At 43.0% G+C, this 21,258-nt stretch overlaps 2 protein-coding genes across 8 annotated transcripts in view; one reads left to right on the top strand and one right to left on the bottom strand.

The window, feature by feature from the left end:
* LOC145964523 (LIM domain only protein 3) overlaps positions 1-21,258 on the bottom strand; it is a 70,624-nt gene that overhangs the window by 27,648 nt on the left and 21,718 nt on the right. The window contains exon 3 of one of the 5 annotated variants that reach the window (XM_083087389.1): positions 3,171-3,357. The exons of the other annotated variants lie outside the window; for them this stretch is intronic. The gene's annotated coding sequence lies outside the window, so the exon portion shown is untranslated. The remainder of the gene's footprint in view (positions 1-3,170; positions 3,358-21,258) is intronic. 5 annotated transcript variants of the gene reach the window in all.
* Positions 1-21,258, top strand: part of LOC145964525 (uncharacterized) — a 194,940-nt gene that overhangs the window by 155,667 nt on the left and 18,015 nt on the right. The window lies entirely within an intron of this gene.

The following is a 21,258-nucleotide window of genomic DNA, read 5'->3' as shown; positions in this document are numbered from 1 at the left end:
TCGAGGCAGGTAACTCGCCACGCCGGCGGTATGAACGAGATACCGACCCACACCCGCCCGCTGGCAATAATTGCCTTATTGACATTAATAAAACGAGCCGGATACCGACGGCTATGTCATCGTGAGCCCCATAAACGTCCGTCTGTTGCACGCCTATACGCGTTCACTTTCTCGTGCGGGAAATTGTGTGTCGAATTAACGCAAGTTGGAGATTTCTTTACTTTAACGCTCCGAATTGCTTTAATCTATATATATTGCGTATCGATTTAAATTATGGATACCAAGTTAAAGTCATTAATATTGTAGTTTTTTCTTGAAAACACATCTGATTAAATTCCAAAGCATATATCGAGCCCAAGTATTATTTCAAAACTTGAAACGTTACGCGATAACATTATCAGATAACACATCAAACAACATCCTCATAACACTCAAATGTCACCAGATGCAGTTACAAGTCAGACAATAAAGACCGGCGAAGAGAAAGGGCAAAGGGAGGATGATGCCGCAGGCCCTCCGTCGCGAGGGAACGAAAGGTCGACGCGGTAACCGGCGGTTGCAAAGGGGATCGAAAGAGGGGAACCGACGATATTTCACCGGTTTCGCGTGCAGGCGAACTTTAATAATATTCGTTCCATCAGGTATGGCCGGCCTCATATTAAGTCGGTCCGCGCGAACGAGGCGCCGGCGGAGCGGCGGAATATGATGAGTGGAGGGCGAAGGGTAAAGGGAAGAGAGAAAAGAGGACGCGTGAGGTAGCACGATGGAGGAGGAAAAGAAGGAGGGGTGAGGAGAGGAGAGAGGCCGTGTAGAGAAAGATCGAGGGTGGAAGCGACCGAAGAGGGTGGACGGGCGGACGGGGGTGGGCGCGGAATGAGACGTGTAATAAAGTGAGTTTTTAATTTCCACCAGTGCCGGTGGTTGGCCCTCTTCCCCTCTCCTTCCCTACCACCCCTCCCCCTCCTTTTCCCTCCCCCCCGCGGGTAGGGGGTTAGGAGCCCACGGGTTCGCTCCGTTGCCCATGCCCCGGGCTCTCGCGGCCTGTCGGCTAGTATTACTAGATAAATCACCCAACAGGCAATAACCGCCCGTCCATCCCCCCCTCCTACCCCCTCTAGCACCGCGCTCTCGTTCGCCGACTCGCTACCCACCTCGGATCTCTGCCACCGACAGCACTGATACGCGATACCGTTCGACGCTAAGCGCCGCGACGGACACAGCTCGGAGGAAGCGAGACGGCCGCGAGATTTCACGCCGCTTCCGGTTGACTCGGTCCTGGCAAATCTTAACCCCCGATTATAGCCAATTAACGAAAGTTTGATCCTCAGGGTCCGTTTTAATTTTGCATTCAAAATATTAATTTATATTTATAATTTTATATACATATATATTCAATTTTATATATTAATATAATAAATTTACCTCTATGTTAATACAAATTATTCTAAATGTGGATATTAAAAGAGAACTGTTTTTATCATTTGATTTTAAAATCATAAAGTAATGTGTGAATTTTTAAATTTTTCAAATTTCCAAAAATATATATGTATGAATCTATGTGTTATGTGACACATCTTGCAAAATTAATATTTTGCAAATTAATGTTATTTCGTCCTTTCTTAAAATACTTAAAAATTTTTAGAATTCTATAGCAAATATAATAAATTCTATATAAAATATTTTATAAAAAATATAATATATATAATTTCTATAGAAAATATTTAACTATTTGCACTTTGCACTCGAAATGTAAATTTCTTTGACGAGTAATACGAATAATATTTGATCTCAAGAAAGAGAGAGAGAGAGCGCGGAATCAATCAACTTTCACTTTTAAACCGCTGGGACTTTATAGATACGTAATACATATACAAGTTTTGACACGTGGTGAGCCCAAGTATAGTCGCTTCTACTGTGCATAGAGCGTAAGATCTTCGTTTCCGTCGCGTTTATGGTAATCAACCGCTCCGCAAACGTTTGCGTTTAGTGTTTTACGTCGTCGGATTATACGCTGCGAAGACACGGCAACTGCGAGAGGACATAATGACGCTTAGACGATCAGACGATAATAAACGCAATAGCATTACCATAATTATGGCAACATCATTAACCGACGCGCGATATTAACTTGCTGCTAGTATAATATGTGCCCGCACAAATTTAGACATACGTACAACTTTCAGAATAGTCGATCGTTATTCTCAACGTGAACGAAGCGGCACTTTTCATCGCAACATATTATTAATATAATTTTCATTACACGCGTTAGTGATGAATATTTAAAGCGCGCGCTCTCTCTCTCTCTCTCTTAATTCGAGCTGTAGGACGCGACGATATAATTCGAGACTTATCGAGATGATATTTCCAGACGGATTTTGCGCAATGTACACAACGCGACGGTCGTGCGGGACCGTAAAATTTTGTCAAGACGCGAGTCTTCCGCCCTCCTGTTCCCGCAGGACAACCTGAGAAAATACAAAAAGTCCCCCGGGGGAAACGTTACGGCTGGCGCTCGTAAGTTTACCGTCGCCGACAAATTAATGTTCTCGGATTACGGAAGCGGGCCGCAGGGAAAGATTTCCGTCGAGGACCGTCGAAGCCGTTTTCAAAATTTACTTTAAGCCGCGCGACGCGCTACATCCGCATTTTCCGTTCCGTCTCGCCTGCTCCCTTCGATTCGCTCGCGCGTTATTGCCAACGTTTCGCCGTCTAAAGTAAAATATAAACGGACCGGTTGTAAGAATTCTCGCCCGTACATTTAAAAATTGATATTAGATCATTCATGAAAGAGATAGAGAGAGATAATATGATAATAATAAGTTAAATCTTATTATTTTTAATAATAATTATCAATTATTATGTTATTCGTTAAAGCGACTATTAAATCTAATATTCATAATACTATGAAAAAAATTATGACATTACATTAAAATAGGGAGTTTAATTTTAAGTATATATAATAAATTGTAATACATTAATTGTGTGTATCTCGCGCGCTGTCCGTATAATAAAAAAATATAACAAAAAAATAGAAATGTTACCTGCAATCTAGATAATTTTTCTCTAAAATTTTTGTCAAAAAAATATTTTTAAATTTAATTTTTTAAGAGTTGTGATAAATCGGTTATGGGCGAGAGAATAACGTGCGGTAAACAACATGGATTAACGACCTTAATGCGGCACTTCCTGCCTACCGCCGGTCATGCCATGAGACTGCGGTCTGGCAACTTGACTCTGAACTTGCTTGAGAAACCAGGGAAAACATCTGGAACGTATCTCCCGCGCGCTATCTTTCTCTCGTCTTGCTTCCTTGTTTTCTCTCTCATCTGTCTGTTTTTGCTTTCTTCTTACGTCTTGCTGTTTACGCCACCAATACAAGTCAAAATTACGTCGTCATAATACTAGTAATAATATTATGTACGTAGAAATGTTTTACATGCAAAATTTATGCACACACTTTTTAATTATAAATTTCTATAATTTTACTCTTGAAAATTTATAGATTTCTAAAAAGGAGAAATTATATGCGGATTGCAATAAAATTTTTTCCGTGGAAAAATCGACTGCAAATTGCACGTGAAATCCGCATGCGAAGGAAAGCGCGATAATTCCAGGGCCACACTCTATGCACGGCCCAATTTACAGCTCGGCACGCCTTTCATCCCGATCTCGGAAGCGCTCACAATCGCTCATTAACAGATTTCTTCGCAGCGTCGCGTCGCCGACACGGCAGCGAATTAAATCGCATCGGCCCCGCGGATTGCATTCAAGTCGGCCGGTGCACGTCGACACGTTCACGGGGTGCATTTAAATAAAAAGACACGATAGCCCCCGTTCACCCGAGCGATATATCTCGCGCGGGCACGGGACAAAATCGGGTTGGTTGGTTGGTTTCAGAACTGGAAACCCCGGGGGAGGAGGTGGGGAGGAGGAAGAGGAGGAGGATGGATGCAGGGAATTGAGACGGCAAGGGAGGGGGGGGGGGAACTGGAGGGGTCAAATGGCGGGCAGAATGCGCGGTGATTGCTGAAGGGCCGCATAATTGCACCCTTTGTGGTGCAATCAACGGCACAACTTGGACGGCGCCTACGTCTATCGGCCCTCGTCCCCCTTCCTTTCGCCACCCTTCCCCTCGCCCTCTCTTTACCGTTCCCGTCCCTCGCATTAACCGGGGCGTCATCAGCGGCGATCCGATCGTTCCTTAAATATCGCGGCAGTTATCGCTAAATACACTCGCCCGGCTACCGTCACGGATTTTTGGAATTCCGTTCCTGTACGGCCTCGTCGAGATGAAGATCATGTGCACATTGATAAGCGATAAGCGATATGAGGCAGATGTGAGCGGTAAAATGGATGAGCTCGAGCTTATTAAGCAGTTTAATCGGGCACGCGTGAAATTACTCATATAAGTTATGTACATCATTATGAAGGATGTTTCTCTAATTAATTAATAAATTTCAACAATAAAGGAGAATACATATTCTTTAAAAATGTAAGAAAATCATAATTTATATTAATATTATAATCTCTCCACTGCAAGTTTCTTGGAATACTCTCATCATATTTTAAATTAAATAATATCGTTATTTGATATCTTTAACAATATTAAACATTTTTATTTCCTATCGCACCTTTAGGAATAAGATACATTTTTCAGAAAGAATTCATCAGTGAGCAAAAATATCAATAAATAATCTCTTCCGCTTGTGACTACTGTTTGCAGTTTACAGTTCATCGTTCATCGCTCGCCAATATGCAACGCGGTCAAAACGAGACGACCATCGTGAAAGGTCGAGCGAGATTTTCGTATCGCGAGGACGACCGCAACACGGCACAATAGAGAAGTAATGCGTCTCGCTCAGTAAAATTTATACGCTATTCAACCCGCGCACAAACGTCGGTAAATTCCGTTGAATTAACCATCGCCGCGCGCGGTATCGGGGAAGAGCGACTAAGCGGTTCCACGGAACGATTCACGTACTCGATTTCTCTCATCCGCGTTCGCCGTTAATGCCGTCCAATCCTGGGAAGCTGTCGAATTTTATCGGATTCGAATTCACAGTATCTCTACGTAAAAGGTATTTGAATTTCTGATAAATAATCTCCGACGAAATTAACTTTAGAAAATCTGTTATTAAAATTAAGATTGGAATTTTTATCCATTCCATACATTAGGATACTTTGTATAATCGATACAGAAATATCAGACCTTTACCGCATTATTTTTTACACATTATTTTTTTCTTATCTTTATGAATTTACCATATGCGATGAAAATGACAGGGTTCTCGCAAGTTGCACTGCTCCCGATTTTAATCGCTCGATTTAATGAGGCGGCAAGAGCGAGAAAGACGGAGAAAGAAAGAGAGAGAGAGAGAAAGGGATCGGGATCGGGATACAAAGTGGAACGCGGACAATTAGACGGAAAAGACTGGCGTCTCGGTATCCGGCAAGACGACTGCGCAAGAACTGGTCGATCTCGAGACATCCTGCGAAAGCGCACCACGTGGCGTTCCCGCGTTCGAGCGTGTTTATTTCGATAGGATCGCTTCTATGCGCGGTCGTATTAATTTAGAATCTTGCTTCAGCGTCATCGAGAGAGCAATGTTTACCGCGCGACGAGGTAAATCCTGCCCCTCGCGTCCCCCCCCGGGATTTTATTTCCATGTGGTAAAGTGCCTATGCGTACGACGCGCATCCGGCGAGCGAATTCGCGCGATTGAGGATCACTGGAGCTTGAGGCTGGCGACACGACGATGCCATTACCGCGTCGACCTTCTCCCACACCCTCAACCTCTCCATTCTTCTCTCTCTCTCGCTTTTCCATTACTAGCTCTCTCTCTTTCTCTCCTACTTTCCATCCTGTCTCTCTCCAATTCTCACGCCGTGTCGTCCTTCTCGTCTTTCATCTTGTCCGCGCACCGCAAGTCTTGAATTATACAGACTGCGCCACTTAAAATAATACACCCGGTACAAACTGAACATCAACGCTAAAACCTGTCGTTTTCTGTAAGCTGGAATTATGGAAATTCCGTCGTGGCCGTTAGTAGTGTCCCTCTCTCCTCCAGCTACCCTCCTCTCTGTGTCCCTTTGCGAAAAAACACGAACGAGACGGAAATAACGCGCTAATTTTGCATTTTCAGAAAAAAGTTACACGGAGTTTGACGGCGGTGTAATAAACTGATGGATTGCGATGTACGAACAGTACATGTAATAAATAAAAATATCTGTAGAAAAAAATCTAACTTACAATTTTCGAGAAAACCTTAAAATTGCAAAGATCGAAATCGATGTAAACATAAGAAAAAGCAAACGATGCATTTATAATAAAAATATATAGTTTCTCGAAACTCTCTTCCATTTTTTAATCTGCGATTTATAAAATACTATTTTAGTAGGTGCCGATACTTGCGCAAAGTATCGTAAGAGTTTGTAGATAGAAAATTGGGAATCGCGAGGAGAGAGCGGTGGCTAATAAAAGACTCGCTTAATTAGAATCTTCGTTAAGAGGCCACGCGTAAGTCCCCTCTCGTCTCTCGGTCCCCTCCTCCTTCGCCCTCCCAGCCGACCGAGATCCCCGAGAGGTAAAAACGTAAGAACTATTTTCATTAAACTCGGCGAGTTCTCGCTGCAAAAGTCTTTCGCTTTTGTAGACGAGTGGCCGCACGTAAAGAGATTAAGCCGATAAAAATATAGACGGCGAAAGGGGGCCCGGGGGAAGGGAAGGACCTGCTACGCGCAGGGGGTATGTTTCGTTATTAATTCGCTCTTATTAATTCCACTCGAGAGATCCGAATGGAATGGCATATTCGACGCCGCGCGTTGTCGTCGAATCGATTCCCGACCCTCCTCCCTCGTCTCCCTCCCCTCCTTCTCAGCCGGCATTTCTCTCCTGATGACTTCAATTCGGATCGTTAACGCTGATTTCCGTTAAATTGCCGTACAAAAGAATTTTTCCCAAGGAGAACGACGCGGGTCTTTAAATGACCCGCATGAAGCGCCGTCGACGATCGGTCGGTACGTGCCAATCTATGCGTTTAATCTAAAATTATAATGCGTAAAGATACTTTATATTCAACAATCTTCGACAATCTCCCGTGATTTTACAATATCACTGTATATTATTACACTATACTCATTATTTTTTTATTAACATTTAAATAATGATTGATTTTAATCGGAAATCGCTTTCGCGTGTCGATCGTTCGCGAGGGAAAAAAACGCAGATAGATGAGGATATCGTCGCGTTATTTACGCACGACATAAAAAAAAAATATAAAAAGCGAGCGGACGAAATCGAACGTCGCGACATAGAATCGGTATCTTTTCGACGCGCGGAAGGCGGAACCTTCTTTCAAGTCTTCGGCGCGCCGAAGCTCGATTTTCCGTATGTTACGTACATACGTAACATCGCGGCCGAGTTATTTCAATGAGACGTATCTATCGTAGGAGTAGAGGACGGCGGCGGACAGACGCGCGGGATGGGGAGCGACGACGCGGCGCGGTGCGGCGCGACGCAGTCACTGATTTAACGCGAGACAATTGAATCTAATTACGACCGTCGCGGCAGCCAGTGATACTCAATCCCGCCCATTCCGCGTCGCGGTTTTTTCCCGTCTCTCTAATTCTCTATCGAGTCGATATTGCGCGCGCCAACGCTGAGCTCCACCGGCAACGGTAATATTTTTCCCGGCCCGTCAATTTTCTTCTCCATTATGGGTAACTATTAAAAGACTCGCTAACGGCACATGCTAAGCCGCGAGATTGAAAACGAGACTGTAAGTCTTTAATGAGATTCGGTATCTAAATTTCCATCAGAGATACATTACTTGCTTGATGGAAGATATTCAATTAAACGACATTTTTTTCTATTTAACGCGTGGGGCTAAGAATCTTACGAGACTCGCGAACCTTCGGATTCATCAATCGATGACTAGGATCGGGCGATTAAACGCACATGGGGTCTCGACTAGAGACGGACCGAACGATCGCTGCGTTAACGTGACAGTAAACGAGCTGTACATGCGCAAAAACGGCGAGATGATTATACTATGTCTCGCGATTCCCAGCTAAAGCTCCGCGCGAAACAGACGTTAACGATTCGCATTACGATTCTGCGGTGTCTCGCATTAACAACGTTAAACGCCGTGGTACAATAACGTGCATTGCGATCTCTCGGTCTCGCGCATAACCGGTCGACGCGCACCACTGGTTGCTCCGGGGCGCCGAGTCGCGCGCGTCGTCGGCCCCCGGCTGTTCATTAGAGGCCGCATTGTCCGTTAACTAAGTACAGACACAGCCCTACCCACAGCCCTCGGCCGCCAACCTACTGATCTCCGAGGGCTCTCGTGCCCCTCGCGACTGCACGTCGAATCTCTCTTCCATCCTCGCAGTTGCCGCTCTGCGGAGCGGTTGCTTCATGCTCCTCGTTCGGAATCCGCAAACCTTCGAGATTCGAGTAGCGACGCACTTGAATCCCGCCTGTCTGGCTAATGCAATGCACACTTCCGTTTCCTTTTACAGCGATTGCATACTTGACCAATTTGCCACCTTAATATATAATGTTACGTTATTTCTTTGCGTCGTGAAATTATCCTTTTTTTTGTTTCAAAAATAGATTTTTTTATGTAATTTAAAGGTTATTATTTAAAGATTCTAGCGATTATGTGCGAATATATAACATGAAATGATATCCAACTTTCATCAATTTTTAAAAGCCGAGTCTTTCGATTTACTCCTTTCCTTCTCGCTAAAAAATTTCTAAGACTTTTCTCCCGAATTTGAAAACTTGTGTTTCTCTAATAACCGTAGACGGAGTACGGAGTTTAATGCGAACTGTCGATCCGGTAAGAGCCGGAACTCGTTCTTTTCAGCCGTCCCATCTTACATTATCGCGCTATTATTATTTTATCTTCTACAGTAGCTTTTATCTTTTTTTTTTCTCTTTTGTCCCGCTTGCTCCGCGCCAAGCCGCGTCTGGTGGCTCGCACTGCTCGACAAACCACTTTCACTCACTCTCACCCCCGTCCCTCCGTCTTTTCCCATCCGCTCTTACCGACACATCCATCCCCGGTATCTCACACTCCGCCGCCACTCGATTCAGCCTCGCCGCGACGCCACGCCACGTTCGATTTCCACGCGAGAGAGGACGACGACGTTGCTGCTGCAGAACGTCGCGCAAAGTGCCAGTCGAAGAGTCTCCCTTACTACTTCGCCCGGCAGGATCGGTTTTTGTGCACTCAACGATAGTGGAAGTTTACTGTCGCCCGTGATACGTCGACTCGACGTACATTTCAGCTATACCTATCACGGGCGGGAGGCTTCCATCGGAATGCATTTTGCTTGATGGAAACAATCAATCGGATTAGGCGCGTCCGTCGCGAAACAAGTTTATTTGGATCCATTAGGGATTACGATTTAAATATTTATGCGAGAATAGACGAGCGAGAAATTAATGTTGTCTGATGCGCGATTAGGAAATGATTGTCTATATTTCGCATGATGGATTTGAATTGTCTAAATGCGAAAGACGATCCGATGAATTAAATAGAAAGACAAGTAATTTATTTATCAACTATTCTCTCGTTGAACACGCTTTAACGAAGTAATAATCGCATCGCGATTAGCAATTTATGATGACGCGAATGCTAATGACGTTAGTTAACGTCGACTTATCTTTAGACTTACGATATCTCTTAAAAGCGTGTACATCGACATACCACCACCAGCTTGCCAGACTTGATTGGTCAGAATAGACGGAAACCTTCCAACGCGCACGAATACACGAACGTGACAAGCTGACATAGGGAGGAACACGTAGTCGTGCTAATCGCATTAGGGACAGTGGCTATAAATATAAATACTCGTCGGGGCGACCTGGCCCTGACGAATGTTAATTCCGGCCCGTTCTCGTTACCAGCTAATAAATGTGCATTACAATCACCCCGAGATATGGAAATTCTCGAGCTACGCCTATCCAAGCATCTTACCGTGTGTTATAACTCACGGCAGCGCCCCTTCTCGCTGTCCCTCCTCGTGTGGTGACGAACGCCATGGATGGAGCGTCCGATTCAACGACCGGGTGAACAGACGAGCTCGTTACCCTTCGACTAACCGACGCGACGGCGGTCAACGGGGACTGTATTACCAAGTCCGTGCGTCCCGCTATGTAAATAGGGAGCAACGAAAAGCGATCTTTGGGAAGATCCGGAATCGAGACTGCAGCACTATTAATTCAAGCGCGATTATACCCGCTCGTGTAACGACCGACTGACCGACCGACAAATCGAATCTCCTATATAATGCCTGATGAGATAATCGATACCTCGTTATAGAATAATCGATCATTTATGAACGCTTCCGCATTCTACCTGAATCATTTCGTAAAAGATTTCACAAATGTGTCTCGCGTAATGATATATTTTACGTAATGACTGATGAGTAAAATCTGTGACAATTTTTTTACATTATATTCCGATTCAAATATTATTGTGTAATATTTCAAAAGATTGAAACGTCAACATAATGCATTTATTATGTCGAAAGATTCATTATTACGCAACGATTTTCATTTGACTTCTTAATACCGTGTACGTTCTTTCGAATGCGAATGAAAAATTGATGGAAGCGTAATGGAGTTGAACCGGTAATTATACGCCCATAAATTTTTTAATAGTACTCAGAAAAATATGTACGATATATACGCGTCAGATGAAAACCATTGATTATGTAACAATAAACATTAATTAAAATAACATTCGTTAATTAATTTGTATTAACATTTACAGAGATATGCTCGCGGATAAAGACGTAATACTCTAAAAGTACTCGTATGTATGCGCAAATGTTATCTCTTTGACGACGGTCAATTACCATCCCCACATCGTTCTCATTACGTTAAAAAGTTCATTAACGAACGTAATGAACTTAATCGCTAATCGTCGGGCTATCTTTGCCGGCAAAAGGATATGGATGTTACGAAGCGTACGCCGTATAGGGGATATACATATGCGTAAGCGGTATCTTTTTGAGGCGCTCGCAAGTGCTCGCAGTTGCAGCTGCTTATCACAGACGCGCATGAGACATGGTCCGGATACGCATGTGGCAAGACAGGTTTTCCTACTTAACGTACCCGCATAAACGATATCCCTTAAAATGAGCCATCCATCCAGCTATTACGCACGCTCGACACGCACGCACGGATTCGATAAGCGTTATGAAAATATCTCGCGCATAGAAAACGTTTGCCTTCTTTAAATAAAAACAGGACTCTTCGAGAAATTAATTGTACGATAAAATTGATAAATATAAAATAATGTCCGAGTTGAAAAACGCTATTGATAATAAGATATATTTGTTATGAAGCTTCGATACCAATCTTTAAAAAAAAACACACAGACATAATCACGTAGGATTGAGTGTTCTCAATAGAATGCTTGGGAATGATCCATCGCCGTCGTGACAGTTTTGCTACAAGTACGAGCAAAAACGCCTAAACGGCCGTGAAGTCCCGACTTTTCCCGCGCTATTTGATCGATGCTATTTTCCACAAGTAGCGTCGCTCGTGTGCGAGTCTGTATGCGTGTATACGTATAAGCGTGGAGGAAGAGAGCGAGCGGAGAGGAGCGGTCGTCTCGCGATCTCGACTCCCTCCAATATCCGAGTTTTTTGACAGCAATTTCGGTCACGTCCGATAATATATCTGGATCATTAATATAAAGCTCGGCCCACATCCCGCGCATCCCCGTCGCGGGGAAATTGCTTTTCAATCCCCTATACCGTCCCCCCTTCCGCCGCCAGCAACCCCCTTAGCGAAGCCGCCGCGATCCCCACCCGCGACTATCCGCCATCTCCGTCTGTCCTCCGCGTGTCCCCCTTCCTCCCGTTCTGTTTCACCCTCGGGCTCTTCCTATACGGCTCGCGTATCACCCGGTAGATTCCTCTCGTCGACGTCATTGCTGCCACAGCATCCGCTCTCAAAAGTCGGATTTATGCGAGAAATCTAATAGTACAAAATCCGCGCGAATCTTGAAAGCACCTTTCAATTTTTCACAAGACACACACGTTTAAGAGCGAGCTCGCGATATATTTTAGACTGTTACAACAGATGAAATTATTATTTGATTTATCACGCGACATGCGACACAACATTGCGCTTTTATTTCCTTTTTTTTCTTTTCCGTTTGAAATTTCTCCCGATAAATCGGGCTCTCTCACACATCTCTGCAAACGACTCGGTTCATCCGTCCGGGCACTCTCGTATGCTTTTAAGTTCGCGACGAATTTTCGTAGCTCAAAGGGTTGCTCACCCGCATTAGCGCTCGGGAAACAGCAGCCATCGGTACATATACCATCCCCTAATACGCGGCTGCGTACGCAAACACGCGCAACTCACGAAAGTCCACAGAGTACGCGCGTCCCGAGTGGATGCGGGATTACGGATCGGAGTTTAAGTACGTCCACATGCTTTAACACAAGTTAGAGAACGTGAGCACGATGAGTAACGAGAGTACCGAGATATTGATACTTCAACCCGAATAACGACTACCTTTTGACATGGACATTTTTGCGCTCGATATTAGAGTCAGCCATCCATATTTTTAAACTTTCCTTTAACGCGAAACGGTCGCGATAATACGTAACTATGCGCTACCCGGTACACCCCGGGTAGCTGCCCGGAGCCTGCATGGAACACCCTCCATAAAGACGATCCCCTCGATCAGATAAAAAATATATTATAGCCGGCACCACGATCCGTGGGCTCGATACTTCGACGGGGCGCTCTCCTCGGGAAAACGGACAGCGCATCCACCCCTCCTCCGTTTCACATCCCCGATACTTCCGCCCCTCTCCGCGTCCCTCCTCCTTTCCCTCGACGCTAGCTGAAAATCGCTATCGAGCGATTCGAGCGCTCGAATGCAGATCGACTGCACCGCCGCGCCGAGCCGAGTCTCCGGGATGACATTCGACAAAATTAGATTCCGCGGCGAGGGTGGAAACGCGCGCGCTCTCGACGCACGGCCACTTTTACTGTCTTCCCTCGTGGTTTCCCGCTGGTTACTCCGATTGTTATCCCGAGTACAGGGAGCGAGCGGAAGGGGACATTGCGACGTATATACCCATCGATACGGCTTTCTCTCTTTCTCTCTCTTTCTCCACCTCCATCGTTGAGTGCACCGAAAAGCACCGATTTCGCGTCGGGGATGAGATTAATCGAGGAAGCAGCGGCAATACCATGACGCGGAGTCAATTTTACAATCGAGCAAATAAAGGAGATCGTGATTCATTGTTAAAATTTAGTCAAACTTTCATGGCAGGAAGAAAATACCAGGAGAATCTCAGAGATCTATATGTATGTTATACAATGAAAGATAAAAATGGAAATCTTTTTAAAGATGGTCATAAAAAATGTATAATATATAGAGAATTAACATCTAATAGATCATTTTTCATCTATAAAATCTTTGATTAATGTGTTTAATTAAATTTTTTGCTTACAATTAGCGAAAGTTGAGAAAAGTCATTTAATATAAGTTTCCAGTATTAAATAATTTTGCAACTAATCATCAAATTAAAATTTTGTTTAAGTAGTTTATTTAAAATTAAATGAGAAATAAGTTTTTACTACCTTTTCACGCTACTTTGAAACTTGCTTTTCAAAAAGCTTTCTTCATTTTCAATCGCTCATAATTTAAAAACTACGACTCCTTTAATATTCTTGTTAAGGAAGAATTTATTTGAAAATCAATCAACAAATTCGTAAATTATATCGTGATTCGTGAAACATTCTTTGTTCTACAGAAAATTCCATGTTAAAAGTCGTATCAAAAAATATTATTCAGAATACTATTTTGACAATTCTTAAATTGCATTTGCTATCCTTTATCGTAAAAATTTAAGCAAAAATCTCCTTTCTTCTTCCTCTTCATAAAAATCATGCCTTTCCTTTCTCTTTTCTTATCCATTTGCAAGTGGCACGTATTATCGTGATCACTTTCAACCAATATCGCTCTACAGCTGCACGCATGCATATCTATCGCAACCGACAAAGCTCAATGGGCAACAAAGAATGATCGGAAGAGCTAATACAGCAGCGTGGCAAGGTAAAGGGGGGAGGGTAGAACGGAATGGAGTACCGTACAGGGGAGGAAGGGGAGAGGAGGAAGCGACAGAATTGGAGTGAGGTCGCCATCGCGGGAACAGCCAGACCGAGGGGAGAGAAAGCGTTTAATTCATTACGGAGATTAAAAAAGTAAATTGCCTCGTCTCCGTGCGCGAAAGAACAGCGAGATAATCGCGACCGAACGGACACATTCGGCCACGAAAATATTTAATTAAATTCATGACCGCAAGATACGGTTGTTTCGGATTCGGACTCGTCGAAGCGTACGCCCGAGAAGCGAAAGTAATTATCTGAATCTTTCCGAACGGCCGGTCACGTCTCTTTTTCACGGAAGAAACGGAATGGCTCTTGGACGAGGCCGACGAACGCCTCGATGGGTCGTTTCGCGATGTCGTGAAAAGGAAAAGGAGGGACGAAACCGGTAATTGCGATTCAGAAGAAAACCTGTCTAATTAACACGTTGGTCACGGTACATACCGGCAACGTCAATATTCTTTTTTTTTTCGTTCAATCATGCATAATTAACCGCGATCATATTTTGAATCGGACAAAAACGCTTTCAGTCAATGTCGCATAATTCTCTCTAATATAATTGATAAAAAAATGTTGAAATTAGTTTGAAAAATAATATTTGATTCCCCATATGACAAGTTTTTAAATTTTAAATGAAATAAAAGGATGACGGCGAATAAAAACATTAATATCCGTTTATTAAAAATGATTTAACGTAAGATTCAATCGGATCATAAAAACTTGAAATTATGAGAGACGAAATTTGTTCTCAAATATGCGGGTTAAAATCTCTCAGCAGATAAAAAAAAGCAATAGGAGAAATAAAGATTTTTACATAAAGGTATCCGAGAGCGGAGGAAGAATGTACAACGCAAACGCGCATAATTTATGTGTCGCAATGCGAGGATCCTTTCCAACTTGTTTCATCCATGATTGCTCCAAATGGAATAGCGTATAAATATCTTCCCGTACAAGAGCGGATTTCTGACCTATAAGCGTGGCGCAATAATAGCAACGGAGCGGAACTAAAAACGGCCGGACCGTCGCATCGCCTGGCCCACCGACAAGAAGCCGCCTCGATTTATGAGGTCCGTGCATTAGACTTGAAAGGCGCGGTTTTTAGTCCACCAGCGCGTCATAAAGGTACCGCAAGAAATTGCGATTACGACTTGCGGTTATGATTTATTAACACTTTAGCCGCGCCCGGAGTGTTGACAACGTTCCAAATGAGCCGTTCATGTTTTGAGAGCCCATCGAGTTTGGGAACATCTTGTTTCATTCGTTCGCTATAATTATAATGTAAATGTATTTCGATCAAATAATATCATATAATTTGTATTTTGTAAAAGCTCAGATTTATTACGTATAAAATTATTTAAAATATAATAAAAAATGGAAATATCATGGCATTCGCATATTTCTCGAATTTTGTGATAAACATTGTTATTTAAACATTGAAAAATCTTTATTTACTTATTTAGTAATTTATTTTATTTATTTGTTATAAAATTATTTAATATTTAATATTTTATAACATTCATTTTTTCAAAAACATTATTTATTTATTTAGTAAGTTTTTATTTATTATACAATTATTTAATGTTTAATATTTCATATTTAATAATCTTTTTTTTTTTCAAAAACATGAAACGCGTTATTATTCAATAATTTAAATAGATATACAATGTATCAATTTACGGCCGTATTATTTAAATAGAATTTCTAAATATAATTTAAGTTTCAAAAAAATTATGTACGATTATTATTATTAAATACACAAGATTGGATTACGAATCTTTTCGTTTGATGTATTGGATCACGGCAATACGCGACGAGTTGTGTTTCGTTTTCGATAGACACGCGCGCTGGCCTGGCCAGACAATACGTTATTACGATCCGGCTTTATAACCTACCTCTTATATCCGTCCCCTCGCACAACGCAATCTCATTATCGGGGATGCACTCGCCGTATTAATACCGAGAACGAATTAACTTTTGGAACGTGACGGCACCAAATATCATTAACTTTATATCACCTCGCGCGAGTGAAATAATACAGGACTTCCGCCCGAGGTAACTATGACGCATCTCCGTCGGGTGGGACGTGCTAATCAACTGATGAATTTAAGGTCGATTGTTGAATGCTCACTGACGTCAGTTATCGTTATTGGAAGTTAGAGACACACTCGCTTTACAAAAGAAAATATAAATAGATATATCGCAATATAATGTTTTCTGAGGTGTTTTCTTTTTTTTTTTTCATTTAAATTTATGACGGAAAGTAATGGAATGCAAAAACAGATCTTTCGCTCCTATTTTTCGTGGGACATGAAAATTAAGCGCATTTTTACGAAATACCACGCTTTGGATTTTCGATATTTTAGTATTTCGTAAATTTTTCTGTACATGGAATCCGGCTATTACGACCGAGTGTAGCGAATAAGGGGGTGCGACTGGGCGCGAGGGGGTGGGAAAACGGCGCGGCGGTTCGCTCGATTTCGAATAAAGTTAATTGGAAAACATTGTACTACGGGACGGGACGGGACACGGAATTGTGACGAAGGAGCGGCGGGGGAGAGGAGGAGGGTAGGGAGGGTAGGGGTGGAGGACGGATCGACGAGAGGGAGAGAGGTGAGAGGTTGGTGAGTTAGCGAAAATTAATATTCCATATCGGGCCATCGCATCCGACAACGTCGACGATCGACCTGAGCTCTGATGCGACAAAAAGCGAGTTTTTTTTAACGACGGTGGCAAACCGATGACGATTTGCGTAATATTATATTCGTGCGCGAAACTTACGCTCGTTTGCATGAGTAACACGATCCAAGTAACATCGACCAATTATCGCGGTCGCATTAATCGTTACGTAAATTAATAAAGTCATTATCGTCAATCGCGAGCGCGCGGCAAAACGCCAATCTCATGAAGATCATTTGTTACCAGCGTAACAACTCGTCGCGCGAATTCCTAATTACTTAGTTATCCGGAATACGCGTGGACCGATAATTACGCAATATTCGATAGCTAATCGATCGCGTTTTCGTGAATATTTCAAAAGACTTAACCGGTTACGGGACTTTCCATCTCGCGAATAAATATATTTTTGCGCACGAAAATTTGAACAGCATAAGGAGATTGAAAATAGCGTGACATGACATAAGCGATAAAGAATAAAAAGAATCACATTCTCGTCTGTTCGATATTGAGTTAGAAGTGCAGTCTTATTGCACACGTATAAACATTTAATGTATAAAATAAAACTACAATTTTAATTCGATATTTAAAAAAATTATCTAATATAAAAATTTTAATCCTTTATTTTTATAAATTGAAATAAAAAATGTTCCTAATAAACCAAGTTTGAATTGAAATTTTCTTACGGTGCGCTCACACATCAACGATCAATTACTTTCAATAAAGATTGTGCAGTTAGCCGACGATATCGGGTAATCGATATCTACAAAGCAGAGCTATGGACACTATTTACAATCGTGTCAAACGAAAAAGAGATATCTATTGGCGCGTTAAATTGTTTTGCGACTAATTTAAGTTCAATCGCAGTAACCTCGCGTATGTAACACGTCGCTAAATAAAAAAAAAGGGGACGAGGAAAAAAAAAAGACGAAGCCCTAATAGACAACCGAGCTGTTCGAATTGAGGCCATTCCTGAAAACATTTTTATTAGTGATGCCTTCGATCTCGTGACATCGAAATTGTGGCGAAGCTCTCCGCGGATATCAAATTTCGTAACAACCCGGGCAGCGGTAGTCGAGTTATTTCAGGTGGGCGAAAAACGCTCAAAAACACACGTGTCATCATGTAGTGTTATTTTTGCCCGATCGTAACCGTAATTGGATTTGGTAGCACAAATTGGTAGCGGGCCGAAATCTCTCGAATTCCAGGAAAATCGCGGACCATCGGCAACCGAGATGTTTCATTCATGGGGAACGCTCGGCAGCGGGTCGGTCGCATCGTCGCTCGAATCTCGCGATTTGAATTGTAATCCAAGCGTCAGAAATAGATTTTTCCGTGTTTTCCTTTTCGCGTGAATTCGCCGTAGATTGTAAAAAAATTACACGGCGATGATAAAGGAGCTGAGGAAAAGGAGGGAAGGGGGGGATATTGCGGCCGCGAACCTATCTCACGCTTCGATCGACGCCTATATGCGAGGGAAAACTGGGAAGTCAGCCGAAAGAAACGGTACTCCGAGGATCACCGCGGATGAACGTTCCATCCCATAAGCTTGTCCTCCATCGGAACGTATAGCGTCTCGTACAGCGGGCTCGGCGCACGGACTGTGCACCGCTGGCTGCATCGTATGTCGCGCCTCTCTCTACCCCCGGGCCACCGGATATGTGCAGCACGAAGATGCGCCGCAGGATCACCGACTGACAGCTTCCTAATGGAACCCGTAAATACCGCACGGGGCACGTTATGTTTTCCAAATGAAATCCCGAAAATTTACTTCGGAAACTCATCCCATCGCCGCCGCCGCCGCTGCCATTTATTCTCGGGACGAGTTATTTCGTCTCTCTCTCTCCTCCTCACCCCCCTTCTCTCTCTTTCTGTCTGATAATAATGCTAAATTGCAGGACAATTGCGTTATCGACCATTTCTATTATATTGAAACATCAATCGAAAGCATTCGCAATGGCGTTGCATCATTATGCGATTGATGAGTCGACGCATGATAATCCGATCTAAAGCAACGAAAAATCGTCTAAACGGGAACGGATAATTAGGCGAGCTCCGTATTGATTGATACAATATTCCAACTCGATGGAACGTCCACTTTAATTACACGAACGAACAATACGTCGACGATTAATATTCATATTGCGATATTGTAATATCGCGATACGTAATACCGTAATATGCGGATGTAATAATAGTTCGCTTAGCGTTATTTATGCGCGATTAATTAGCGCTGTGTAACCGTGAAAAGGAAACCGTCGCGCGTTATCAAAGATTCGGTGGAATTCGAGAGAGAACGGAGACACGCTACATATATATATAGCGCTATAGATGTGTGTACGATAATTATAAACGCGTATAAAAATATTTTACATCGAGAGGAGAAAGAGAGAGAGAGACAACCGGCGAGATGCCACGTAATGCACACGTATTCAGTTACATTATTACGGCACACATGTACACGTATACATTCGACGATCGCCGTCCGAAGAGATGCGGGCTCGTATATAGGTAATCGATATCGAAGCCAGATAAAAATGATATTACGCGGCGCTGCGATTATGATACCCGCATCGCAGATCGAATCGGTCGCGGCGGTGGTCGTCCGCGCTCGACGCGACTCCGCCAGATATAGGATGCAGATTGCAAATACGATTAAGCGTTATTGCGTTTTCTACTTTTCTCGGAATTACATTCTTTCAAATTTTATTACCCGCCGATATTATCGATTGGTCCGGGGCACACGGTCGCCTCTCTCTCTTTCTCTCTGTCTCTCTCTTTCTCTCTTGGCATGCGCACACGCGCACGCGAGTTAACACGTACGAGAGCGAGAGCAACCGACCGATTGAACGACATGCAATCATATCGTGCTCCGCGCCGTGTGATATTAATTTGCAAAAATTAACACTTTGCGAGAAAGCTCAAAAAATCAAACGGCAACGAAAAAGCCAACGAATTAGAGAACGGAGAGGAGGGTGTTTTAATCGTCCGATAAACCAATTTCCGCGAATAAATCTATCACTGAAAAATCGTACAGGACACTCAGGAATTATCCGCACCGCAGCATCGGTCTTTTTCCATACTTCCCTTTGAGAGTGTGATTAATTTTTCGTTTAAAAAGAAAAAAAAAGAACTTTCGAATCGAGATCTTTTCACATTCATCCTCTCCGTTGTTTCGTAACCAATAGTACAGGCGATAGAAGCGCTTGTAGATTCGCGCCCGTTCGTGCCAGGGCAAAGTGGCTATTTTCCGGCCAGTGCTCACCGATTAAGAATCCGATCCCGGCCAAGGAGCAAGGGATAATCCAAACTCGAGAATCACGAATGAGCTTTCTCTCTGTGAGTTTAGCAAAATAGACGCTATAAAAGGAAATAAACTAACAGCGACGATAAATATTCCGATACTCACGTATCTATATGTCGTTCTCAATTACCATTCGTCTACAATCAATCATTACGAAAGTACCGCGAAATGGTTCCATCTCTTTTATGTATTTTCTTAAAATATTTCTTTCCCGAAAAAGAGTCCAAGTCTCCTCCTTATTTATCGATCAACATAAACAAACTTGAATTATTTTATAAAAAACACACATATACAGGGGTAAAAGCAAAATCGAAGAACGGTAAAACGAGTGAACTAGCGAACGGCCGACGGGGGAAAAGGGGGATGGCGGCCGTGAAGTAAATAGGAGTCGTGGTCGTTCTGCCGTAAAATTGTATGTGAAATTGTGCGATGTGTCTTGCGAATTGAATCGCCGGAAACGACATTGATTTTATTGCTTGTTTCCAGCGCTGTATACTTCATCCTACCCTCTTCTCCATCTTCCAACCTTCACCTACTCCCCCCTCTACCCTCCTTCGTCCTCCCCCTCGCCGCGCTCTGAACCGTGACATGTTTCTCGCTGCCATCTCGACAACCCTTACTTCATTGGTTTTCGCGCAAAGGATTCCGACGTATCGTTCGGCATGAAAAATGATCTTATTAAAAAAAAATTATAACCTACGTAATTTAAATACACCCTTGAGATCGTTCCTATGATATATTTTCGTATCGCGATAAAAGAAAATCAGGAAAAATAAAGGTACTATTTAAAGGAATTCTTGAAAGAAAAAGAGATATCGAAAACTGAACGGCGTTAAAACCACGCCGCTAATTTTTCCAATTGCATAAACTGCCGCTCGCTCAGAAGCAAATACGCGGACCATAATTTTCCTTCAATGATTTACCACGGGCTAATTGCAGAATGCAGCGAGCGGTAATATCGCTTTGCAGGGTTACGTCCGGGGGAAGGTAGCTATACTTTAGTTTGCAATTTAAACTTTACTTCCTCCGGAATTGATTAGCTTTTAGTAATTAAGCAAGCAACGCCTTGGACCCCCCGTCCCCTTCACGCCCGTTCCCCACGCCGCATTTGCCTCTCTCTTCCCCC

Source organism: Camponotus vicinus, unplaced genomic scaffold (genome assembly GCF_025532165.1).
Source record: "Camponotus vicinus isolate PSW18456_S1 unplaced genomic scaffold, iyCamVici1.0 SCAF_13, whole genome shotgun sequence".
NCBI lineage: Eukaryota > Metazoa > Arthropoda > Insecta > Hymenoptera > Formicidae > Camponotus > Camponotus vicinus.
This window is presented reverse-complemented; position numbering and strand designations above follow the sequence as displayed.